Source organism: Hypomesus transpacificus, chromosome 9 (assembly GCF_021917145.1).
Source record: "Hypomesus transpacificus isolate Combined female chromosome 9, fHypTra1, whole genome shotgun sequence".
Classification (NCBI taxonomy): Eukaryota; Metazoa; Chordata; class Actinopteri; order Osmeriformes; family Osmeridae; genus Hypomesus; species Hypomesus transpacificus.
This window is the reverse complement of record NC_061068.1, coordinates 4,562,684-4,590,447: the sequence shown is the minus strand read 5'-3', so window position 1 is coordinate 4,590,447 and position 27,764 is coordinate 4,562,684. Positions and strand designations below refer to the sequence as shown.

The 27,764-nt window shown below is 40.5% G+C and overlaps 1 long non-coding RNA gene across 2 annotated transcripts; it reads left to right on the top strand.

Annotated features, from left to right (window-relative positions):
• The first annotated feature begins 12,273 nt into the window (after positions 1 to 12,273).
• LOC124471796 lies at positions 12,274 to 27,232 on the top strand. Of its 2 annotated transcripts, XR_006956560.1 has the most exons (5): positions 12,274 to 15,661; positions 20,480 to 20,550; positions 24,327 to 24,439; positions 24,927 to 24,978; positions 25,732 to 27,232. It is a non-coding gene; the product is annotated as an uncharacterized LOC124471796 (long non-coding RNA). The 2 variants fall into 2 exon arrangements; XR_006956559.1 differs by having other exon boundaries at positions 12,274 to 12,552; positions 24,927 to 27,232.
• The last annotated feature ends 532 nt before the right edge of the window (positions 27,233 to 27,764 follow it).

Here is a 27,764-nt window from a genome sequence, read left to right as displayed (position 1 = left end):
ACAATACACCTCATCCTGCAAAGTCAATTACAAGTCAAACTCAGTCAAATCAATATTGAGCTTGTAATGATGTATTTTGGCCAGACTGATACTGGTACCGGAAAAAAAACAGTTTCAACAAACTGAGAAAAACACGACTAGCGCAGAGTGGGTGTCTATTGACGGCTGATGTAATGCAGCTAACCACAGCGTCCTTGGACCAAGTGAGGAAGCTTTGTGTTCAGCCTCTGTTCCCCGCTCTCAGCCTCCCACACACAAGTTTAGTATTATGATGTCAATACTGTGTGGTTGAAAAAGACAATACATTAAAATAGAATGGAATATTGAACAATACGTTGATTCACGGGCCACATTAACACCGGAATCTGAATACACAGTTAATCATATCGTGTCCTACATGGGTTGTGTGACAGTTTGAAATAAAAACTAAAAAAAGCATATAGTCATTGTGTTTACCTCTCTTTGTACAATTGTGATGATTATCAATTGGATTGCTTTCAGGAAGGGACAATGACAACAGGAACTACTATTATTTATCTTAATATTTTTACCTTGACTTTCAGACTGAAAGGACAGAACATTGACAATGGACCTAGCTGACCTTAGATAAACTCAAAAGTAAAAAAAAAAATTAATTAGTAGAGCTACCGTGCTATGCTTAATGTGGAAGAGTCAGTTTGATTTAATGTCACCTTGACAAACAGTAGACCTGGCTGACAGACATAGAGGGATGGTTCAGAAAGGGTACTTGGACCATGTCAGATGGGTCAGATGGGTCAGATGGCTGAGCAGTTAGGGAATCGGGCTATTAATCAGAAGGTTGCCGGTTCGATTCCAGGCTGTGAAAAATGACATTGTGGCCTTGGGTAAGGCACTCCACCCTACTTGCCTCGGGGGAGAATGTCCCTGTATTTACTGTATGTCGCTCTGGATAAGAGCGTCTGCAAAAAAAAGAATCATGAACCACATGGACTTTGATCAGTGTTTAATGGTGGATAGTTCCAAAAGAATGTTTTTGTATGTAATACTGTATGCACGTATTATTCCAGATAATGTTAGTGAAGCGAATGGAATGTTGACAGTGATGTGTTTTCTGATAGTTCTGTTGTCTTGATCTTCCCCGCCAGGGGGGTTACACAAGGCAGGTTCCCATGGATCCACTTGGTTCTATAGAATTTAGCTGATTATGTGTTTCAATGTACAATGTCTTTAAAGGAAGCTTACGTTGTTTGAAGGATGTGTACGCTAATCCATATCCGGCATGGTAAATCCTCTTACTTCTGAAGTGCTGAGGCACTCAAACTCCAAAGTAGAAATACAGTAAAGGTTTTTATCTCCAAAACCTTCAGGTGCCTCAGAGAACAAGGTCAGGTGTAGAATGTGGCATTATTTGGGTGTGTTTAATGCAAGAAAATAACTAGCTGAAATTTCATACACTTTATAAAAAAAATATTGTCATCAGACAATCTCAGAAAATTGACACAAAATGAATAATGTAACCGAATCATATTATAGTGTTGCTGTTCCTCTTTTCAAAACAGTCATATTCAGGAAAATTGCACTCTGTGACCCATTAAGGTTGAAATGCCATCCAAGTCATCTCTTTTCTGTTGATGTTTTGAAGCAGGTTCCTCCTGTCATTCCCTTGGCACATGTCCTTGCCTGAAAGGAGCTGGAGATCTATACGTGATGTGGATGAGCTGCATCTCTGCATGCGTTATCGTTTTCGGATCTCACCCCTCCAGGGTCGGGGGGCCCGAGACCGCAAGCATCTCAGCAGCATGTCGGCCGAGGGTAAGGAAAGCAGAGCATATATATTTACAGGGAAATGTCATTATCAGTGCTTTGCACAGGGACCCGCTTTCTGAATGTGTGTACTCAAGGAGAGGTAATTTCAGTGTATCCTATGTGGCTCAGGGATGGAGGGAGAGGGAGGTGATTTGAACCTGAGTGATATCGCTGGATCATTTATCACTCCAGCGCCTCTGTGGCTCATGGCTCAGGGTTCAGCGCAGATGGCTGCATATTTTCTAGGTTGTTCCACTTGCTACTGCCAGACGCAGGCATCCCCAGAAGAGGGACTAGTGAAAGGAGTTGTGATTTGGCTTGTGGGGAGGGGCAAGGGGATGGAGGAGGGCTCGGGAGTTCCTTCTTTATCCATAGATGGAGGGTGTGCGTGCATGACAGAAGGCCAAACCACGACGCCTGGTCCAATGAACTCTGTCCTAGTGGATCCACGTGCACGTGTTTCATTACCCTTGCTTCTGCTGCCGTGTGCCTGTGCACTGGAGGGAGAAATTTGAGAGTTGCTAGAAAAGTCTCAAGTGCAGCAGTGTCATGGGGCTTAAGAAAAAGCTGCTTTGCACCTTCTCTCTCTCTCTCTCTCTCTCTCTCTCTCTCTCTCTCTCACTCTCTTTCTCTCTCTCTCTTACTCTCTCGGTTTCTTTCTCTCTCTGTATCTTACTCTCTCATTTGCTCTCTCTATTTATTTCCACTGTTTTCCTATTTCTACCAGCTGTGGGCTCAAGCTACTTTCTGACCTTGTGCACCTTCAGCCACTTGAATGAGGTCATGCTCACTTTCCTATATGTACTTTGAAGTACACATGCACTTGTTGCCAAAACGACCTGTGGAGCAAAACGCGAATAGGAATTCAAGGTTGACCATTGGATTAATCTATTTACCTGTTTTAACATGATTAACGGAATGAAACAAACACCATCAGTGCGGTCCCTGCCTTCATTGTCCTTTCCATTTAGAAACAACATTGTCGACATTGGCAACCGAGCCAAAAACACGCTCGGGAACCCAAAAGTTTATGTACAAATGGCCAAAGAAAGCCAATGGCATAGATGACTCAATAATCAGCAAAAAAATGTTTTCACACTACATTGAGCTCAAAGTCAAGAATGGAGAGAAAAGCTTTTAATAAAACATTCAATGTAATACATTTCTCACACACTAAATACCATACATGCATTCCTCTTCCTCCAAGGTTTCTCTAGGCTGCAGCAATCGCCAAACAAATCATGTATGGGGTTCTTTGTGCTTAAACACCCATTCCAGTCCTCAGTAACTCACCCAAAGGTCTTTGACCCATACATGAATACCCAGCAGGAAAACCAAGTGTATCTAATACTGCCTGGTATTGTATGGATAGAACTGTATCTGATTAGCACTGCATACAGGCCTGAGATCCCAACGCATTTTGCCGCCAGCGCTCATCAGTAATGCAGGGGCTGATAGCCTTGGAAAATTGCTGAAAGAGAAAAGAAAGAGAGTGAGTCAGAAAGAGAGAGAGCTGGAGAGCTGTGGAACATGCCCAAATGAAAACGCTAACATTCACATTTCCCTGAAGGCTTTTCTGCAATAAAGAGATCGACTTGATTTTCATTCAGATAGAACGCTAACAGTATCGGGGCGAGGTTCTGCCGATCCGCCCTCCCCAGCCTCGCTCCCCCTACGATGGCGGGGGACCTTCGCTGATCGGAAGATGGTTTCAGGGATTCACAGCCATTTCCTCACTGAGCCGGAGACAGCACTATGCATCGCATTATCTCTGTTATTCCCTTGTTTGTGCCTCCACGGGTGATTTGCCTGGAAATGAAAGTTTGGAAAAGGATTTTCAGATATCCAAAACCTGGGCTTGTGGTGCAAAGAAACAAAAAGATACATTACATTTCACCATAATCTATTTTTTCTTGTTCAAGCTGGCTATCAACAATATATTCAACATCATGGTAGAAAACGTAGGCTATGTATTGGTTTGTAAGACCATTCCCATTTATCAGCAGGTTTACAGACAGTATATTCTGCACAGAAATATATTGCTTTGAAGTACTTGTAAATGCTACAAATAACCAAAGTTTATGCATTCTGAACTGTCATCTGACATTCTCTGAATACTGTATGAAATTGGATTCTTTTTTGACTGTGTGCACATTGATTATGAGTAAGATTGTCTCTTCCCGTTGTATTGGAAGCAGTACAAACTCATTCCATAGTTTATACAAAAGACGAAAAGGTCAAAGACTTAAGGCAGAGCATAGCTGGATGTAACGTTTTTATCAATTTCACTGAGGTCACACATGTCAATCATCTCTCTAGAGCTATCCCAAGAGTCTGGGCCCTGCTGCTTCTCAGCCCACTGCAGAGAAATCACAGAAAAACAACAAAGTAACCTAATCTCTCTCTTTCTTTTCTCACTCTGTGTTGTCTTTCTTGCTCTTGTTTCAAAAGACACATGACTTTGCCAGCTTTGTGGTCCTTCTTAGGGAAAGGTGGTTTCAATGATTGAGGCAAAAAGTCACAGAAGGCCTTATATACACTGGAGTAAATGACTTCCTTCTACGGAACATCATGTGACAAACAGGTGGCTATCCTCCTTCGGGCATTGATGGCATATGGTGGCTTGTAGGTACATTGGCCTTAAATATGTATATATCTGGTACAAAGTTCACCAAGTGTCCCCTCTCACACAGAATCTCATCCTATCAGTTTTCTTACAGGAGAAGCACATGATCAAACAGAGATTTTTCCAGACCTGCTCTTGATGACGAGTTCTTGTCCATAACGCTCACTATCTTTTACGATGCCTCTCATCCATTGTTGTTAAGCACAATACAGGCTGCACAAGCTCTGGAATTGCAGTCTTTTAAAAAGGATTAATCTCTGTGGTGGCCAATGCCGTGCGATAATCAATTTGATGTTGCATAAAGGTCATTTGATCCTCTTTAAACAAATGGAGAACTCTGATTAATATTTCATACATGCATTGATTCTCTTTGACCTTTACATTGGAGAACGGGTCAATTAACTTATGGAGAAAATAGCAAATGAAAGCATTCTCTCTCCTTTATCAATCTTTTAACCATTACATTCATCATACTTACCACGGGGGGGAGGGAGGGGGGGCTGAGTTCTGCTGGTGTCTCTTCAGTGCAGTTTGATGATGACAGGTTACGTTGTTTACTGGAAGCCAGCCTTTATATGATGCAAGGTTGGTAGAATAGTAATTAAAAGGAACGGGTCATGAGAGAGGTCATGTTTCTCATCCACCTGAGATATGGACCTAAACCTGTCAAAGAAGACCTGTCCCAGAACACAGCTGTGCTGGTGCTGTACAATGCAAAACATTAATATCACTCTTGAGTGACACTGGAGTAAAAAACAATGCTCTTAAGAGGCACACATTTACCTTGACAGCACTAATGCTGCACACCAAGACTTTACCTAAAGGTTTATAGGAGATACCCGTGTCATAATCTTTCATAATTTATGGATAGTGTGATATTCCAGCCCAACTTTAAATAGATTGATGGTAGAAGCTATGGTGGAATTGATAGGTAATTAGCTAGAATCCCCATCCAGTCTCAAGAACCCACATTCATCCATCACCCAAACTGAAGCATGGCATGCAGTGTTAGGAAATGTATTGGCACAGCCAGAAGCAAGAACAGACAGGAGCAGACTGACTTGGGCTATCATAATGTTGATTTTTACATGATGATTTTTTTCATGATGCAATATGCAGTATACCATTTGTATTTCATTAAATGTTCAACCATGTGGCTATGTAAAGAATACAGTTTCAAAACCCTTCCACTATATTGTTTCAGCAAAAAATGGATTCTAGTGTTCATGAAATATGTGTCCTTGGTCTAAAACGGTTTAAGGTAGGGAAATGTGCTTCACTGTAAGAGGGTACACAGTCTTGGTGTTCAGAATAACGACATTGACACAAAGGTTAGTAAAAAACAGATGTTTTGTGTCTTAGGCATTGTCCCCTACACTTATAAAGTGTATGTCACTGATGCCATGGCAATGACATTCGTAGAAAATGTAAACTATCTAGGAGAGATTTACTGTGTACTAGTGTACAAAGTGCAGGTCTGGTGTGTGTCATGCACTCCTATCTGCTGCAAGCAGCTTTCATTAAGTACAAAAGTTTTTTGGGGGGAGATTTGCTTACAATATAACTGTTACTTAAATATCTTGGCAACTTGTTACTTTAAGACATTAATGAAATATATGTTACAACAGTAACATTTCTTTTTACAGGTATTTGTTAAACAGTGTAAACCACTGTCAAATCAACAAGATAGTTTTGCCATTAGTTTCCGTAAAAGAAAATGGAGAAAAAAAACATTCTGGTCCTGCCTTGTTAACTGTTGTAATTGAATCAGACGGTAAAGTCATCTCCCCTCGGGCAGTTCTATGACTTATCCGGTAATTTGTTGGACGGAATGTAAAAATCTCACCTGGCTCACAGAGCACAATGATTAGAGAGCTGTGTCAGTGGGAAGAAGCCTGTGACACCAGGATGGAGCTACGTTGGTCCTGGTTTGCCACTTCACTGTGCTGTCTTTTGTCTCATTATGGGGTGTGTCTGGCTTCACTGTGCTGTCTTCTGTCTCATTATGGGGTGTGTCTGGCTTCACTGTGCTGTCTTCTGTCTCATTATGGGGTGTGTCTGGCTTCACTGTGCTGTCTTCTGTCTCATTATGGGGTGTGTCTGGCTTCACTGTGCTGTCTTCTGTCTCATTATGGGACATCAGGGAGTCAGATGGCTGAGCGGTGAGGGAGTTAGGCTCGTAATCAGAAGATTGCCGGATCGATTCCCCGCCGTGCCAAATGACGTTGTGTCCTTGGGCAAGGCACTTCACCCTACTTGCCTCGGGGGGAATGTCCCTGTACTTACTGTAAGTCGCTCTGGATAAGAGCGTCTGCTAAATGACTAAATGTAAATGTAAATTATGGGGTGTGTCTGGCTTCACTGTGCTGTCTTTTGTCTCATTATGGGGTGTGTCTGGCTTCACTGTGCTGTCTTCTGTCTCATTATGGGGTGTGTCTGGCTTCACTGTGCTGTCTTCTGTCTCATTATGGGGTGTGTCTGGCTTCACTGTGCTGTCTTCTGTCTCATTATGGGGTGTGTCTGGCTTCACTGTGCTGTCTTCTGTCTCATTATGGGGTGTGTCTGGCTTCACTGTGCTGTCTTCTGTCTCATTATGGGGTGTGTCTGGCTTCACTGTGCTGTCTTCTGTCTCATTATGGGGTGTGTCTGGCAGGGCTTTCATATTCATTCACACAGTCACACATATTTCAATTTTATTTTGAATTTACACCTAACATCAACGTCCCATTCTTTGCAAACGAACTGAAGTAATAATCTACGTAATGACACAATATTAGCACTTTCATAGTTGATAGTTTAGAATAAATTAGACTGTCAAAATCAGTTTACAATTTTGAATTTGAAGCCCCCACATGAACTGACCCTTTGCGTTCACTGTGCACAATGACAACTGTACAAGATTGTTGCCGTATTACAGTATAACTGTCATTTCTTTGTACTGTCTATTGTACGGTATGTCCTAGATATTGTACTGTCGTACTCAAAACACAGCATGAAAGGATTTGTAATGGTATGGTACAAGGGGTAGATGTAGCACTGTGCAGCGTATCTACATATACTTTCAGCCTTCACAGTGAGGAACACAAGCGGAAGGATACATTCTCAGCCAGACATAATAACAATGCAGAGTGGACAAAAAGCCCAGATTTCTGGCCAGCACGACTCCATCTCCTCGTTTCTCTCCTCCAGCCAGGACCCTGACTGTGAATGCCTGCTTGCATTACTATTGCTGTATATTTTAATTATTCTTCTGCGTAACTTGTTTGCTCCATCTACTGGTGAACAGTTGTCATGCCAGATCTTTACCCTGGAAACCAGGACTCAGTTTAGGACTGAGTGCAGCGTACAGATTTGGTAGAATACATTCTAAGAGTCGTACACACAGTTGAAGATTCCTTGTGACAACATAAGGAATTTAGTCTTAGGGGTGAGTGGAGGGGAATAGGTGATGATTGGTGCTAAGTGGATGAAAGGCAATTTTCACTGTTACAAATAGCATGGTACACTTGTCTAGGCGATGAAGCTTGATGCACTTCCTTTTGATTACATTTGAAACATCTAGTTCTATGTCCATGAATGCACTGTAGTAGTCCCTCGAGTGAACGTTCACATTCCTATCCAAAATCAATTCCACTTTATTTTATTTTTAAAAAAAAATATGGTGAACGCTCACTATCTTTTGTCAGGTTTCTCAGATTTGTAAGGAAATACTCACCCACCCTCACTTTGTCAAGAGTGGTTCTTTATAATTCGTACTTCACCCAGCAAAGCAAAGAACGTCCAGACCCTGTCTAATATGTTGGTACTGTTTGAAGAGTACACCTCTGGACCTCATACATATTGCTAGTCAGTGAGCAATGCTCTGTCTGGCTCGAGAATACTACATCTTGCCACCTCCTGAGGAGATTTTATAATGAAAATAAATCATTAAATATATTTTGTGACGTCTCTCTACCAAGAGTGACTGTCGTCCTGACAGTTACTGGAGTTTAGGGTTTAGTAAATCACACTCTAGAGACTTACCTCTTCCTTATTGGACGTATTTGTCCTCCATAGAATAAAACTGTATTGATGGCGAACGAAAGAGGAGTCAACAGCTAGGTTATTGCATCTTCTTTCACAGCCTACTAAATGTGTGCGCGTGCTTAGGTGCGAGCAATCTCGCAAGTGAGCTCGTATGCTCGTCTCTCAGTCTGTGTCTTTCTAACTCCTTGCGCAAAAAACAAATTGCCTTCTTTGAAGGGATCTGGGAGTTTGGGGAGTGTGGTATGGATCACGCTGCGTAAAAGGATGTGTAATGAGTTACATGCTTGTGAAATCATAAACAGGATGGAGCTGCCTGAAACCAGAAGCCCTCTCAGGCGTTTGGCACTGCGCTTTAAAGCCTCAGTATCCCCCAGATGAATTGCGTGCACGCTACACTGGTTCCCAGTTTCTCGTGCCAGTGGAGTTTGTTGTGGTAATTTGTAAGTTATGTGGTGTCCGTTTGTGTACGTGTGTGAGAGGGAGAGAGAGAGAGAGAGAGAGAGAGAGAGAGAGAGAGAGAGAGTTTGTGGGTCTGCTAATGTGAACAACCCTGCGTTTGGGATTGTGTTTCTTTGTCTTTTTTAAGTCTTTGATCCTCTACACAGTGCACCTCTCTGCCAGTTAACCAAGCCTATCCTCGATCTTTCTCTCTACTGAGAACAGGAAAGAGTTTTCCCCATCAGGGATTGCACCATGCACTGTGTCTGGCCTGAACACTGCAATCGAAACTGCTAGAAGGAAGGGGCAAAAACATGGCTATAGAAAGCCTCATAGTAGATGAACTGTATTGTACTGTACTGTATAACTGTACTGTAGTTTTCGAAAGCGCAATGATGGTGAACTCAAACTCAAGTTTGATATCTTGCATGCTACATGCCATATATTAAGATACTCCACAGAAAAGTCCAGTGAAAGCCAGTCCTCATCTGGAAAGAGATACAACCACCTCGCTAGCAGGCGTTAGCGGAAGGTCATTAACATGGTAATTAGAAAACAACATGTGTGCCGTATTTCCTAATGGAGTCTCTTTAATCTTGTTATTAGTCATCCAATTAATGAAAGGAAACCAGCTAATGCGGTTCTGGATGGAAAGGCCCCACAGCAGGATTCCCACCCTCCGAGGCCCAGGGTGGGACCAGGGCAGCCAGGGCTCTAATTCTCCCCTCGGGGATCTTCTCTGGATTGGGCGGTTGGCTGGAGGACATCCGTGAGAGGGATGAAGAGGATGAGAAGGATGTGGTTCAGTAATGCAACACACTTAAAAACTGCTTTCATTTGATATATTTGCTGCATTTTTGTTATGATCAAAGTTAGCAAATCACATCCCAGTTGTCTTTTTCAGCATGCATTCAACAACCACTTTTTTATCATCACCATGTTCTCACTACCAATAATTTACAGTCCACCCCGCCCTCCACCTTTGCCAAGTCTGATGTTCAGTTTTGAGCATGCCAATCTACTGTAATGTTAAATCACATTCAATTTCATGTCAAGCAACAGTATACAGTAGTTCAACAATTCCACACACGTTTCCTGAATCCCACACCTCTCCAGGCTGGCATCACTAAGCACCCATCAATGTTCAAGCAGCTTCACAAGTGACAGGTGTCTGACACAACACATTACGGTGGGAGCAGGGGGAGACGGTGGCACCAATCCACTCACGGTTGTGCCGACACCACCGACATGTTTATTTATCCTGTGTCTGATTTTCCACGCACCTGCTCATGTCTCTGCTTTGTGTATACCCGCTAAACCTCTCCTACCTGAAATTCAAAACATACAGCATCCTGGGTTCCAAAATGGAGGCTGCTGAGAGAGGGGCCCATCATTGCGTTGTGCCTCTGGCAACATATGAAAGCTACTTTTCATCCGCGGTGTCTTCCCGTTTCGTTTTTCTCTTGACACGTATATATCCTATTACACAGTTAGGATTCTTTTGTCTTCCTTTCTCTCTCTTTTCTTTGAACGCTTATTTACTAAGCTTTAAGAAAAAAAGTGAGAGAAACTGCTTTTTTTGAAGCCAAACATCCTATACACATTTTTTTTCTGGAAGATCAACTTAGCTGGAGGGTAAAGACATGCAAGAGCCCAGTTCTGTTCGGCTGTGTTTCACCTGCAGGCACGTTCAACTCCTTTCTTTTCCGTTCAGTGTGATTCACCACTTTAAGCTGGTTTGGAAAGGTTGGATAGCCATGTTGGCGCTGAAAGGAAAACTCCATGTGCTGATAAAGGTGTCTGTACAGACTTGCCAGCCAACAAAGAACAGCCATGGCTGCCCAACGTCCTAGGATGAATCACGTTGGCGACTGCCAAGCCTGTTAGCAGGCAGGCTGGATCAGCAGCTAGCTTAACAAAGGGACTCTGATCTGAAGTGCCGAAATGTTTAGCTACCTTTGCAGGGTGGATAATGCAGGAACATGAACAGTATAGCTTATAGTACCATCCAAATGAAAATGGATCAAAAATATATATACATTCACAAGAGCAAATAAAACAGTGAGCGGAAGTCTGCTTTGTTTTGTACTTGTTCCTTACAACATAAACCAATGTTCAGCCCCCCAAAAACTGTCCCTTTCCCCATCTGCCACAGGCTTAGATGTAGGGGCCCTAGACTCTTTGCTTAACACTACCTGACAACTCGGTTGACATCTCAAAGAGTTCTTTAATATATTCTTAAACCTTTTGGCATCTCTTTCCTGCCCCAAATCTCATGAATAAGGCATAGGGCCCAGTCAGCAAGTGAGCGGCGAGGAGAGGCAGCGAGGTCCCATCCATCACTGTCAAGTAGCTGCCTCTCTGGCGTGCTGGGTTTCCTCAGCCCAATGATCGCCCCCACGCTCGCTCTCTCTCTCTTCTATCTCTCTTTCTCTTTCTGATTCACTTGCTTTCTCATAAACACACACCAACACACACAGATACTGATATAGGCACTCATGTGCATGCACTTACACACACTCCTGTCAGTGAGCAGGTAACAGGGCTGGGAGGACCTGAGGGTGAAAGGAAATATGAGGGGTGAAGGAGTGTGTGAGTGTGTTTCAGGTAGCAGGGAGGGGGTGGAGCTACAGGCATTTAGCAGACATAAATCTTTAGGAATCATTTAAGGATCTGAGGCAGGCCACCCACTGGTACTGTAAGTCTTACATCTGAGTGAGAAAGGGATCTCTCTGTGCAACTGACTATGGATATAAAGACTGCTCCTAAACAGCTACTTTACGTAGCTACACCAGGCTCAAGGTGTTTGGATACTGGTGTTGGTGTGTGCTTGTGTCGTGTCTGTGGGGGAGTGTGTTCGTGTGTTTGAACATCTACTGCTGAGGTACTAGTGTACGCTGTAAGTAAGAGTGAGTCACTAAACCACAGCGAGGAGGAAGTGAGACATGACGGTGAGGAAAAAAAGCTTTGTTTGTGCCTTGGTGTTGCAAAGCTGTTTGTTTCTCAGGGCTGTGAAAGCAACCGAAAACAGGTAAGAATCCATGAATACAAGCTAAGAAAACACAGCCTTGGGGAGGATTGAAAAAACACTCTTGTACACTAGTGTCATGTCACACCCTTTTACCCCATACCCTACAACACATGCCCACACATCCCCTTCCCTGTTTTTTACCCACTGTCTCCCCCTCCTCTCTTTTCCATTCTTCTTTTTACCAGCCTCTATCATTATTGTTGCATTCTTGAGCCATCAGTTGCTTCTCTCCTTCTCCACCTCCTCTTCCTCTTCTCCCTCATTCTCACACAACTTCCCTATCCCTCCTTTCTCTCACTTTGTTTTACTACATCCCCTCCGTTACTATCTATGGCAAAGTTTCTCTTTTCCACTCTCGCCCCCCCCCCCCCCCCACACACACACACACACACCCCCCCTTCTCCTGCATCTCCACCTATTCCCTCTCCCAGCTCACCCAGTTTTTATTTTTTACAGGCACATTAAGGTTGGGCAAGACCTGTTTCACGGTACGGCTGTCTTAAAATAACAGCACTGCGTTTGTCTATCAGAACCCAACCATCAACCATCACAGCACGGGCTGCTGCCCCTCCTCTGATGAGACAGGAGCGCACAGACTGCTCGACTGAATGAAAGGAAAAAGGCCACACCACTAGCAGCAAAGGTCTGTTTAAAACAGGTTTTTGTTCTGCTCTTTTGCTTTCATTTATTTGTTGTGTCTCCCCACTGCAATACTAGAGAAAGGGCAAGACAATACCGGAGAGGGAACTGCTGAGCCTTGCTTTCCATCTTTCATTCTTTCATTTGCTGCTGCGTAGAGGGCCAGTACACTACGTGAGTGCAAGGTTGTAGACTAATGTCAATAGGGGGACAAGAGCTAACAGGCCTATGTCCATGATTTCATGGACTCAGATGTATTAACATAGTGTTTTTGAATTATTTATCATATTTAATAAATAATGCTATTATAATTAAAAGTCCTTGTAGTAGTAATTTTAGAAATTATGTGTATGGTTGTGGCCTGATTGAATACTCAATCCTGATTGGGTGAAGGGGATGGATTTTTTCATACATTCCCTAAAGGATGTGCTTTATTGCATGGTTGGTTGCTAACCCTAGATGCAAGATTTGCTTTCACAGCAACAGAATGTGTTGGCTTCAGTGCTAACTCCTGTTTTAGATAAAGCATTGCTGTGTAGCCAAAGTTTCTGTAACAAATAATAATAATCACATACACAGTGAAAGGAGAGGAGAGAGGAGGAGTGGGGAGAAGATTAGATCAGAGAAGCTAATAACAGAGTAAAGCAGAGCAGAGTACAATAAGGTACAGTAAAGTAGTAAAGTCTTCATCAAGTACTCATCAATGATGCACACCTTTTTTGCTCAAATATTGTTTCAACCTTTTAAAACTTTTTTCAAAACCTTTATTAGAAAATATTTTTTCAACTTAAAAAAAAAAGATTAAAAAATATATATTTTCTCATATTTTCATATACATAGTGAAAGTAGAGGAGGAGTCCAGCAAAATACTGTACAGTAGAGTATTCATCAAATGATGCAAAACATTTTTATTCTAAAATGTTGTATACCTTTCAAAACAAACACTTTTTTTTCTCTCCAGATGGGGTTGATGAAAACTTGTTATTTATTTTTTTTTTTAAACACATTTTTTTCTACACACAAAAAAAACTTGTATAGTGTTTTCAAAACTATTAACTTGTTGCCTTTGGCCTTCTTCTTCTCCATGGTAGCTTCGTAGACTAGCTTAGTTTGTTGTGCGTGATAGCCTGGAAATTTTAAAAAGTGCACAAAGAAATAATATTGATCATGCCACCAAATACAGATTAAAGCCAAAGTAATGAGGCTTTAAAATGTAAGAAGTAGAAAGTACAGATATTTGTGTAAAGAGTTTAAGGAGTGAAAGTAGAAAGTTGTCAGAAAAATGAATAGAGAAGTTAAGTACTGGTACCAGAAACAACTACTTAAGTACAGTAACGAAGTATTTGCACTTGTATTTGTAAAAAGTATCTGTACAACCCTAATAGAAATGAGTGAGTCTCGCACAGCGAATGACTTGCGAGCCCTGTATCACTTACTGCTGGGAGATTGTGGGAGATTGAGGGTTTGCCAAAATCTAACTTTGAATCATGAGTTGTGAAAGCATGGGATGGATTTTGCTTGCATTGGATTTAACCTGGTTTTACCTGATAGCGAGCCAACCAGCTCGTTTCACAACGTAGACTATAATTCATCAAAGTGCAGCATGACTGACTGGAATTTTAAGTTAGAAGAAAATCATACTTTGGAATGCCATGTTGGCCAATCAAAATGCATTGTCATAACTATGTATAACTATACATGTTTTTATGTTTATTTGTGTATGTTTATTAGTTCTTCTAGCATTGGCTGTAGGCCTAAGCACTCTATTACGACCCATCATACCATTACAACTCATAAAACACAACTAAAGACAGAAAAACATCTAAAGGGGAGCCCTACAAATGATATTAGTTTCATCTTAATATCTTGGTGATGGCGGTAATGAGTCATCACTGCAGTATTTGGAAGTTGCGAGGGGTGATGCTGCGAAGCTGTAGGGCTGAATTGGTGAGTGCGCTAGCGGTGTGGTTCTGGGAACGAATCACAGATGTCATTAGCGAGTGAGTGGGGGTCTGTGTGGGTGGTTAATGGGACCGATGGATGTTGCAGGAAAAGCTTTAAAAGAGTGCATCTCTATCATTTTAAATGGCTTTCTCATAGTGCGATTTCTCATTCCGCTGTGTTAAGACATTTTGCCGCATTTTTATCTTTGTGTGTCCTCAAATGTGTTAAGAAACAAAAGTATAGCGAAGCACTACTCAAAACTCCACAAGTAGGCCTACAACAGATTTCCAATACTTAAAGTGTTACCGCTGTCGTTGAGTATGTTGGAGAATATTGCCAGCGTAAAGGTAAAATTGGGTGGTTCCGGTTACATTTCATGTCTTTTTGATAATTGTAACAATTTATAGAATCTCACTTTAATGACACTACTGTATTGAATAGTTAACTATTACAGTATTAAAAGGTTTGTTTTTTGCCTTTTCCCGTAACTTCTTTAACTGCTGTCAATGTTGGTAAACTAATGTTGCAATACAATTTGTGTTTACTAATTAATTAAGCAACACTTGAATGCTTGTAGCTACGGCATGTACAGCATGATCATACAGTACATGGAGGATTATGTACTGTCCTAAATGGAGATGTGGTGTTTATCTGTTCGCTAAGATATGCCTGTGGGTTAGCCTTGCTCCAGGCTTTGCCACAAGCATACAGGATGTGACCTGATGAGATCTCCCTGTGGGTCACTCCATTATGAGCACGGTCTACCAGCAGGACAACATCAAATGCCCTCCTCTCACCCACTAGGGCAAATAGCTGAACGTATTGTTACCTGGATTGGTTTACCAGAACATATTCAACACTAGGTGGCTATTAGAAGGCCAGGTCAATACACAGGGAAGACAATTAGAAATGTGTGCGTTTATATGATGTCGCAATAATGTGTATCAGAGTGGGTTGTCTCAATGTATCCTTAAAGCATATCTAGTCTTTACACATGTTCTTATGCCATTAACTGCAAACTGGATGGAGAAACAGGTCTGTTGGGTTTCTTTGTTCAGTAAAGCATGCATCCTGTGTTGGGGGACTGTATAAGGAATAGCAATGAACCACTTTAGCTCCCTTGCGGTGTGAAGTGTCTAAGGACAGACTGGCTACCTCCAACCTCAAAGGTATTATCTGAGCCTCAGTTTTACTGGTCTTCATTTATGTAGCCAAGGCAACTGACTTTACATCTCTACGTCCAACTTGAAATAGCTTATCTGGTGATTCACCTGGGAGAGGACCGATCACATGGGCTGACTCTTTACCGTAGCAACCTGGGGTTGATTCCTGCTCGGGCTATTTGCTGCATGTCTTCCCCTCTCTCTCTCTACCCTGCCTTTCCTGTCAATCACATCCTATTATCAAATAAAACATAATGAAAAAGATTCCAATATATTTTTTAATAAATGAATTGTTAGTTATTAGTAGTATTGTCTTCAAACCCAGCAATTGATTTATGTAAATGTCTTTTAAATGTGTCTCAGCCAAACCCAAACACTTTTTACAGGTCTAAGAAGTTTTCAAAGTTGAAGAATATGAACTAAATATTCTGATCCGTGTCTTTGTTGCTGAGATGCTTTTACATTTTGTGATTGAAACACGGTGCACGAGCACGTGTGTTTGTGAATGTGCATGGAAGAGTTTGGCCTTCCACCAAATGCATTTGACAGTTGTTATTTCCTCTAGGAAGGTCACAGGTTATTGCGAAAGCTTTAAGACTGCAGCTAATCATGAAATGCAAGAAGACATTCCTCATGTAAATATGTGTCTGTTCAATGACACTTCTCATTCCTCCCATGACCCAGCAGAAATGACTGGTACACCATGGGACAGCGTAGACACACTGATCCCTTCCGTTTCCAAGACAACAGAGTGGCAGGGGCTGCAGATTGACACTTCCTCTCAGTGTTCACTAATCTCCGGGGGAAATGTGTTTTGGCGCTGCTTAATCAAACACCTTTGGAGATTAAGTCAAATACATTATTTCAGATTCAGTCTTGTTGCATTAATTCTGCTTTGGCACCCAGTTCTCCCGGTTATGTGAGCACTGCAAACATATCATTCCAGTAGCGCTTGCATCGCTGAAATATACAGCACCTTAAGAATTACTGCTGAGTTTCTATATTTCTAGTACAGTTTCTGCACCTATGCAGCAGAACACTGACACGCAGAGACAATAGAATGACCTCAGTGATCAAGTCGGTTCGCCGTCATCCCCATACAACATCCAGTTTGACCTGGCTCCAAAATGCAACTAAAATAGGCTTAGAACAGCAATGACTGTTCAAACATATGAACTCAATGGTGTAGGCCTACGCTACATCCATAGTTAAGCACTTCAAGTCTAAAAATTGTGATTAAATAATCTTAATCACGTTAATTGTTCACAATTGTCTGCTAGGCAGCTTGAAGTGAATATTTTCTTTTCAGTAAAGATGCAGGGAATTGTATCTACATGTTAATGAATAAAGGCATTTATTCATATTTCATGTACACTGTAGATGAAAAGTAGTATAACTGTTTTAGCCATGGTACATCATCAATATGGCCTACCTATATCATCAATATACCATGGCTATCAGCCAATACATCCGAACTACCATTGGACAAACAAGGTTCATTTTAGAACACATCTAGTTGTAGGCCTACACCTGTTACAGCACTAGTCTATGTGGATCTAGCTAATTCCGGAGCATTTGTAGCCGGTGTGTGGTGAAACTCACTCCTCAAGTATGTAACAGGCCACCCGCATCAATGAATTGCTAGCTTTTCGTTGGCGTAGTTGGTAGTGGTGGCGCTTGGGAGGTCAGAGGTGGTGAGTTCGACTCGCGTTCGGAGCGGACAGTGGCCAGTGGTTTTATGATATCATGATTTTTTTATGGAGTCAAGTAAAGTCAGAAGCACTGAAAGACCCCCAAAGCTCCATTCAAATATTTTATAATAATATTGATAGAATTTGTCTTCCTTTTCAAATATAAATCATGTCAGATAATGTGAAAATCTTTCCCCTACTCATGCATGCTTTTACTTGTGACTTTACATGTCAAATTATATTCACACAAGCACTTCGCTGTTTAATATGGAGAAATTACAATTGATAGAAATGTCACTGTTTTATTCAAAGTCCAATTTAAAAGTGAGATTAGCCTGGAGGGTTCTCCTATCATGCAGTGGTTTATAATATCCTCTCCCATTTAATGTTTCAAGACATAACTAGGTCACCTTTATTTAATATCCCCCCCCCCTTAAAATAAATAAATTAAATAATGTGTTTGGTGATGGTAGAATCACATCTTTCATGCATGGTCCCTTGACTTAGATGTCCTTACTGCAAAATATAAGCTGTATCTAAAACTTTGGCAAACATACCTTCACTACAAAAAACACTATCAAACCATACCATAATGTTCTTTACTTTCATTCAATAAAAACTCTTTCATATCTAAAAAATGCTTCAGTATTTTGAACTCAGTGCACTTCTGATCGTCACCGTGGTGATTGAAAATCCATAGCTGCACTGTTCTTTTCACCTGATCATTTTATCAAGCTCCCATCTAAATGAGAGTTTTAGAAATGTTAAAATAGCAATGTTATGCAAATCGAAGCGAAGCATATTGGGACCTCGTAACAAATATATCATCATATTGATCGGAACAAGAGGAAAGCACAAAGTGTAGGAAATTGAATTTTTGTAAAGAAAAGATTTCTTGTGATGATTCTTTTCATGTGACTGGATTTACTGCACAGCAGTGGAATGGCAAGCTCTGAGAAGCAACTTATCATGAAGCATAATATTTCCATGAAGATTTGTACATCCAGGGGGTGGTGAATTTAATTGTGAACAAGAGGCTGTAGCCATTTTTTAAACAATTTAGTAGGAAGAAAACGAGATAAGACTTAATGCTCCTAGAGACAAACTGTGATTAATTTCTCAGAGGAGTAGAGCTACAAATTGTTAAACTTTGAAATTTGAATTGTAGATTAGGATCACTCTTTTTTGCTCAAGATTCTTGTCTGACAGACACCTTCACACTTCATTAACAGCCAAATCAAATGTTGAAAACATCCATTTCAATCATGCCAAAGACACTCCACTGTGAGAGTATCCCACAAAACAAGAAACAGTAACCTATCTGAGACAGTCATTGCTAATCTGATGTGAATCAGAGGCAAAATTGAATCTAATAGCGATATGATCTTTGATCACTAACAGCTGTATCTCTCTCGCTGAATATAAACGATACCTACAAGCCAAGTATAGGTAACTTATAGGCTCCGAAGATGCTTTTCTTAAACTGGAACATTTCACAGGGGCAAGTTGAACTTCATATCCTTACACGGGAGAAATTCATCTTCATTTTTAATCCTGCCTTGCCCATAACCTGCTTTTCTAAATGTAAGGGAGGTGGAGCTTCACATTTTAGAAGGGGATGACACCACCCAAAATCTAGATTAATGACAGGGTTCAACCTGCACTGTCGACAGCGCCAGGACACATCAATCACCCTACGTTAGGCAGGACTAACGACAGCCCAGGAAAACATCTTGATAATGAACTTTATAATGATGGATGGTGTCAAAGAGTGTAATAGAGAAAAAGCATGAGATCATGTTTCTTAGCACAGACGTCAGTGAGGTTGCAGAGGGAGGTTAGCCTTGTTTCATACAGTGGGTTCTGCAAGTACTCTTTATATCATTCAGACCTTTTTGCCTTGGTGTGTGTGTGCTGTTGTTAAACCATGTATTTATTCATTGTTCCGAAGACTGAACATTATGTTTTGGGTCACAAGCCAGGGTTTGTACTTTCAGTTGTTTAGAAATAGCTATCATTATATCAACTGAAAATATGCATGTGCATTTGTACAGTTCACCAATAGTCATCAATATGTAAAATATCCATCTATGTTCAATAAATGCCTAATTAACTATCAACATTACTATCGATCCACCGTATCCCAAACTCTCTCTCTCTCTCTTACCAGTAGTTCAGATGAAATGCAGATGACATTCTGTTAATGGGTTTTGATACTTTTTTGAGCAGTTTGAGCATCTACAGATCTACAGGGGAATAAATACAAATAATGTGTTAGCACTATCCTAAATTGAAATGCAAACTTAAATCTTATCTCTGCCACTTACAGCAGTTCTACAATTGGTTAAAAAAACGATCTTTGAGAACTGTTACCCCTGATAATTCTTACCTCACTTCACTGTCAACGCTTCATGATAGGGTTTAAAACCCCTCCTTGTGCAAATTTAGCACCTCCACCTTCTGACAGTATTTCCCTTGTGAGCATGTGTGCTAATGCAATGAATGTAGTTTAAAATGTGCATATGCAGAATAGCATCATGACATGTTATGGTGTTTTTAAAGGCAAGCAAAGTTCAGTCATCTAGACACAACCTGCCGGGAATTGCAAATTAAATCAGGAACTTGCTATTGGCCTTGCTAGTATCAGCAAGCAACTCAAGTGGCTTAATGTCTCTTTTCATTGTTTTTCGACCAACCTTTTCCCAGAATGAAAGAGGGGTCAAAATGTACACGCTGAATTCTTTATTTTAATTTACAATTGTTGAGAGGATGAAATTGCTTTTTGGTTTTTCCATTATTTTTTAAAACAAGGGTTATTTCCATTTGCTATTTCTGCTTAAGAGCAGATGTAAAAGCACAATAACTCACCATGTGTTAACCCTTCTAATGCTGATCACTAGTCTCCAAGTTTTCTTTTACATTTACTGACCATCTGGTAATGTTATTTTCAGAATGGATTATGTTATCAACCCTGTGAAAGTTACTTAGCATCTGTCTTTCCCAGACAACCCTGACAGGGTAATTATACCAACAGTTATCCTACAACTGGCTTGAGTGTGATGCTACATTAGCTTCTGGTTTAACTGACCTGCGGGCCACTAGTAAATCACCTTCTTCTCTGCTTCTCACTAAGGACTAAACAGTATGGCTGCACACTAATAGCCAGTGGACCTCCTGAGTTCTTCTTTATCATCCCATTCCCAGGTATTGAATTACTGTACTCTGTCAAGACGTCTTTTAGACTATTACTCATAATAATGGGGATCTTAGTCAATTTGTTAGTGTGAACTATTGAGGTGTGTTACATTGTCATGATGACTTTCTGTGTAACATTTTCTTTTTCAAATCTTCAATTGCTTTATTGTATGATTTCCCCTTAGCTTCCACATCATTGTAGATTCAAAAATGTATTTCAAACCTGTGACAGAAATCTGTTATCGGTCCAAAGTGCAACTTTTTGCAACCTAGAATCAAAGTAGAATCTAACTCAAGCTAGAATCAAACTTCCTAGGTATAGAACCACCACTGTTACTAAACCACCATACACCATTGAGGGACTGTCTTAGACTCTTTACTGCAAAGACTTATCTGCTGTGCAACCGTCAGTATATCTTTCACTTATATTGACATTTCCATGCACATCCTGAGCTGCCATTTCTGTCAAACAGAATGTTATGTAACTATACTGAGCATGATTCCATTCCGTTACAATTCAGACATTATCTCATCTTTATTCCAGCATCGCCTGCTGTGTGGTACATGCTGCTAATTCTCAATTATTCATCCCACCTGTGAGGGCAGATGCCCTAGCCACAACCGTGTTATACAATATTAACTTGCACCTTGGCTCTGTGATAATGTTCTGGTACGCATGTGTGTATACACTGTGGCTCAACAGAGAACCCCAGCATCTGCCTGAACTCCTCAGCTAACTGCAGAATTCAAAATAAACAACAGCAAAGAACCGGTTGGTTTTAACCATTGATTTCTCTGTGCTGCATGTTGATAGATTTACCGTTCTTCTATGTTGTGGGAGACTCATGCCAAGCTTGAATCCGTGTTCATTGCGGCATTACTTTTCCTATGCACAAGCAAATTGGTTGTCTATACATCAATATCATCATATAGTGGAGCAGAAAAGAAGTTTTCCAGGACAGAACAGATTGCTCCTGTCTCTGTGGCATCCTCAGCTCCATCTGTGATGAATCACGATCTGATTCACGTCATGCATAGATAGAAGGCCTAATGGCACCTTGAGAACAAAACATTTTTGAGAATACTCTTTCTGTTTTAGTCATTAGTTGAATGGATTTTTTCACACAGCCGGCCAGCCCTGATTGGCCAGGAAGTTGTACAGGCAAAGATGACAGAAAGAAACCAACTGCTCCAGAGAGACATCAATGTTAGCTACCCATAGGGAGGGAACCAATCTGTCTTTCAGAATGTCTGTTGTCGCCCCCCACCCTCCCCACTCGCACTCCCCCACTCCCACCTCCACACACAATGGCACATTTAAACTTCTCAGAGATGGCAAGTGACAGTTATGCCCTATCCACTTCCTGTCTTGTTGTTTGGTGTTCTGCAACATATTGCCATGACATCAATGACAATAATACCCTCAGTATGGCAGGCAGAGAGGCTTGTAACTGTTCTGAGCCATCAGGCTCCCATCAGGCAATATTGCACACAGAACATAGGAAACCAACATCTACATCGCAGAGTCTGGATGGTGCAATAGATGGGGAGGTAGATGGTCCATAAAATTTAGCCTTTCGTATGACAATACAGATTCATGTACAATATAATTTTCATATGTGATGGATTTGTATTCTACTGAGGCAAAATTGATAATATATGATTAGGAATATAGGAAAAATTGATAATTAAATGCTTTACAAGGTTCAATTATTTAGTTAGGATAAGAATATGAACCAGTGGCCTGTGTTGACTTCTAACTGCTGGTTTTGGTCTTGACCATGTCCATTTTTTCTTGCACTGATACTGTATATTCCAGAGTTGTTTTCAAATGACCACCATAACAGTTATGTTTTAAACATGTGTGCATACACAGCATTGTTGTAATGTGACCCAGCAGTAAACAGTGATCTCCAAGTGATCTCTTTCCTGAACAGAAGCTGTTTGGGGAATTATTTGTTATTGTTTCTCTTGTCCAGCTAGTTGTTCAGGGAGTTTGCCTTGTTAACTGATGTTGAAAGTGACACTTCCTTTTTCTCAAGCTAGGTTAATTAACTGTTGTTGTCCTACATGGCAGCGCAAATTCACACTATCACATAGCATCCATTAGTAATTATTATTTATCACACCAGGCTGTTGAAGCAGAGTGCTAAACGTCTGTGCCCAGTGAATCTATGCCAGGAAATTACATTTGTAGTCCATCTACACAGCTAAACACTTGCAAAAATCTAATGCAAAATTATGAGCGCAAACGTTCTATTATTATAATTCAGCTGATTATAGAAAAACCTTTTTCTTTTGCATTTATGTAATTGTAAGCCACAGTAGGTTATCATGAGCAAATTGCAGCTAGTAAATTGAATTGTGTTCAATGACTTAAACGTATTATTAAACATTTGCTGCCTCTATTATGTGTTCAATCCTTTTATCTTAAACTAACAAATGCTTACATTGAGATGTGATTTGAAGACCCTCCTCAACTTTAACTGTTATGCCCATCTTTACCATTCATGACCTCAATATCTTAATGAACAAACAATGATCTAAAGATCCTGATTATGATGGATTTATTTGAAAAAGAAATGTTGTTTTGGTTGTGTATTATTTGCCTGCAGCATTTTGTGTTTGGCTGAAATAATCAGGTTTTCCTGTATAAAAAAATACATATATTTTCGAACGGGTATAAAGTCTGTCAAATGTGGAGGAGTAAGGAAGCAATGGTAGAAATGGGGAGGAGGTTTGTGGGCATAGAGGATGCAGAGCAATGTTTTGGCAGACTCAGGTAGGAGGTCCACTGATGGCGTAGAGAGAAGCTCACCCAGCATGCAGAGGCAATGACACAGTCATTATGAAGATGAATGCAGAGCTGCACCTCAATCGCCAGGTGCCTCAGGAAAAAGAGAAAAGAGAAGCTGGCTGTGTGTTTGTGTGTTTGTGTGCGTGTGTGTGTGTGTGGCAATGCTTTACATTAGGTTACACTAACTGCTATGTCACTACATAGCACCTGTAATAAAAAAACTGTAGGGGCGTTGTAGGAGTTTATATATTATGGAATAGTATTAAGTGTTGGTAGGTCTCTAGGTTATAACAAAAGTGGAAGAAGGCACAGATACTGAACTGTAACCAAATAGCAGTTCCTATGTAACTACCAGATGTTGCTATAGTATGTAGTTACATGGCAGTTGATGTAACTTCAGTGTAAAGTGTTACCTTGTTGGACAGTTTGCAGTAATATTCACATGATGCTGTATACCATATAAGGGAGCAGATGCGAAGATGGAGGATCATGAAAAACTTAATAGCCAGTGTAAATAAAATACAATAATTCATGCATTTGTTCAAGCACTCTGTTTTGATGAAATTTTCAACAGCTTTTGCTCCGGCAGGTTTATTAGAAGGGCTTAGATGTTTACCCCCAAAGCTCAGTGGGGGAGATGTTAGAGTTTGTGAAGCAGTTCCTCACGGCTAGATGTCTTTGTTCTTCTTTGATTTCATTCAAGCTCTCGCTCAAGGACTCCCAATGACGTGTATTTCTGTTTTGCCACACATTCATCATACCAGTCCAGCAAACATGGAAAACATTCAACACCATTCTCTAGCAAGAAATACATGGTGTGGACCTGTTTCAGAGGAAGATAGGGTCTTGACTTCGGGTGCAAAATAAATTAAAATTAGAGGAAGGCATGGATGTTAAAAAGTCATTCTGAAGGGGGAGACCCTGTGTGGTGTTGTTGCTGATGATGTTTTTTTGAGTGGTTGACTGCTCCAACTGTTCCTTTTGGCAGCGCATGTCGATCCTGTTTTGGTCTCAGTGCTGTCAGATCACAGTCCTTGGTGACCCAGGCCTGATGCTCTGCCCACTGCAATCAGGATAACAACAGGTGGTCCCGTCGCTTAGGTGAGTCTTGATCTGACAGCCAGGCATGAAGACGGCAACACCAACAACACATCTGATAGCAGCATGTCCAGGGAGCAATGCTCAACTCTACTCTCTTTCTCTCTCTCTCTCTCTCTCTCTCTCTCTCTCTCTCTCTCTCTCTCTCTCTCTCTCTCTTCTCTCTCTCTCTCTCTCTCTCTCTCTCTCTCTCTCTCTCTCTCTCTCTCTCTCTCTCTCTCTCTCTTTCTCTCTTTTTCTCTCTCTCTCTCTCTCTCTCTCTCTCTCTCTCTCTCTCTCTCTCTCTCTCTCTTTTTCTCTCTCTTTTTCTCTCTCTTTTTCTCTCTCTTTGTCTCTCTCTCTCTCTCTCTCTCTCTCTCTCTCTCTCTCTCTCTCTCTCTCTCTCTCTCTCTCTCTCTCTCTCTACCTACCTCTACCTCTCTCTCCTTTTCTCTCTCTCTACCTCTCTCTCTCTTCCTCTCTCTCTCTACCTCTCTCTATCTCTCATCAGATGAAATGAAGACAAACACAAAATACAACTCATTGGAGTCTGTTTGCCCCTGGTATGTTTGACTCATTGACCCTCAATGTGTTAGCATGGGCCTGGGCCTGAATATGTGGCTGGCTAGAAATGACTGCATTAGCTTTGCCTGTTTTGTAAGGCAAGAGATTGTGAGAGTTTATGAAGTATGTTTAGAAAGTCTACTTTTGTATTACAGACAAGCCTGCAGCCTGACATTAACATTCAAGTATGATAGACAAAGTCACCTTCAAGACCATGAGCATGGGACACATTTAAAACGATTTACATACGCCAGGTTTGAACGTACTAGAGTCAGACTCTGGAACCTTACATAACAAGCACATTTGTAATATACACCACAACTTTTACAGTGACTCTCTGAATTGCTCAAGAGACATTACATATGGCTTACAATACATGTACAAAAAGTTTTATAAATCAATGTGAACTTTCAAAGTTACAAAGGCCAAGATGGACTTCTGGAAAGAGACTTGGAATTAATTAAGTTGTCTGTCGTGAAAAGCAGTAAAGTTATGTATAACGGTACAATTCATGTATTATTTCCAATAGAAAATAGATATTGTAATTTAATATTGCATGTGTAGTGTTTGATGGTAACTTGGATAAAACTGCATTTCAGCTTTACACAATTCACCCAATTCCAATCATTTTGATGTATATGCCTCAAGCAAGTCTTGTTGACTACAAATTTGAATTTAGGGGAAATGTAGCCCATAATGCACAATCCTGTGTCCCTCTCCTTCTTACTAAAACTGCACAACTTCTTTTCCAGCTTCTGTCCATCTGGGAGCCAAGCTGCATGTAAGAGTTGATGAGAAAGTTGGGGCCGACTGGCCAGCCATGACAAAAATAGATTACTCGAGAATGAGAGAGACAGACAGGCTCTCTCTCTCTGTGTCTCAAAGGAGTGTTAAAGTCATGTGGATACAACATGTGAATAATTCAGATATTGGAAAAAATAGAATGTCTTTGATTAGAATATTAGTTTTCTATTTTATTTAAAAGGAGGTAGGCAAATACCTGCAGTGTACAAGATGATATTATGATGCCAAATGATGGTTGTTCTGTACCTTAAAGTGAAAACACATGACCAAGTAATGTATTCAATGCACATTCTCAACCAGTCCATTAGTTTGTCCACCAGGAAAGTCATTATCATTGTTTAGCTTTTTTTGCCAGGTTGAAATGAAAACAAGTTGGGGCGTAGTGTTATGTTTACCTTGAAGCAAAAAATTACCATCCATGAACCATCAATTTTTTCTGTATTTTTCCTCCCTCTCTCTTTCCAGTATGATGAGTGTGGACTGTCTCCTTAGTCTCATTTACATAAATAAATGCATTATGTTTGGATCCAGGGGGTTGTAGCGGTAATTCATATCTCTAACACAGTTACTCTCCTCCTCACAGAACCTTCAAAGTGAAATATGCAACCAAGGATGACAAATTAGAGGAGCCACTCTAATGTGTTACATTCTGATGTAGTGGTTATTTTGGTGATGAACATTTTAGCTGTAAAGGGGAGATCTATGACTGTCAAGCACAAAAACCCTAACTTGGCATTTTCTTACAATAATCACAATAATCATTTAAAATAATGTATTATGTTTGAACGAAGAAAGTAACACATGCTTTATACCCTTGTGCTTTATAACATTGTTAAAAGGTAAAACTCATTGTTTTGTGAGTTTTGATGCAACTGGAGACCAAGTGTTGTGAATACCGACCACTGAACAATCTGTCAAATGGAGCAATAGACCATACGCATTAATAGGCTGTTGCCTGTAAGCAACTTCCTCTGGTAACCATGGAAACAAATGTTCTGTATTTGGAAGTTTGTGAAATTGTGAAAACATTTGTTTGGGTAATGTGCATACTTTCATGACATATGACATCGTTTTCAAGATGCACATATGTTAACATTCGAATGGGAATTATGAAGAATTGTATCCATTTCTTACGCCCACATTATAACACTCTTATATTGTAAGGTATATATGTGATGTTCTGATGGAAAAGTAAGATATCATTATTTAAATTTTTACCTCTATGTAACTGCACTAAAGTTGGAATCTCACAAACTAGTTGAAAACAACCGTAATCAACGTCTCCTTATGGAGAGTTCATGAGCTAACATTATAGGTACATCATTCATCCTTAAAATGATTGCATCCAGGTACAGAGTAATAGAGAAATACGATCACTGAATGTGTTTTCTAATTGCATTTTCCCTCTTTGCACACAGAGCCAGTGAAACACCAGCAGTTTCTTTAGATCTGGTCGTGTTCCGTTAATCTCAATCAAACTTTGAATAATTGCTTTAGCAAATGTGAATAAACGATTTGCTGGATAAGCATTCTGATGTCTTTTTCTGGATGCGTTTGACTTGGAAACAAGCTTGTTTTTTGGAATGGCAGCTTTTCAGCAGGCTATTGATCGTCTGCTCTCACTTCGTCAATCAGTATAGCACATCAACACTGCTGCTGTTTAAATAAAATATGTTATTTGTCAAGTATCACTTCAAAATGTGGAGGGAAATCAAGTCTCCCCATTCCATTCTTGAATTGCTTCCTTGATTTTTGTTATTCAATTTGAACATGATCAAACATGCTTGTTTTAAACAGTCAAGATCACAACATTTACCATTTACAACCTTTGGCTTTAATTGAAGACCTTACATGTTATATTCAGATACTCACTAAGGTTATATATGTTACCAGTACAGATAGCATGGGAGAATCACAAGCTCTTCGTATCAAGTAGCCCTCACATGGCTGATAACCTGTAGCAAATATCTACTGAAGTCAA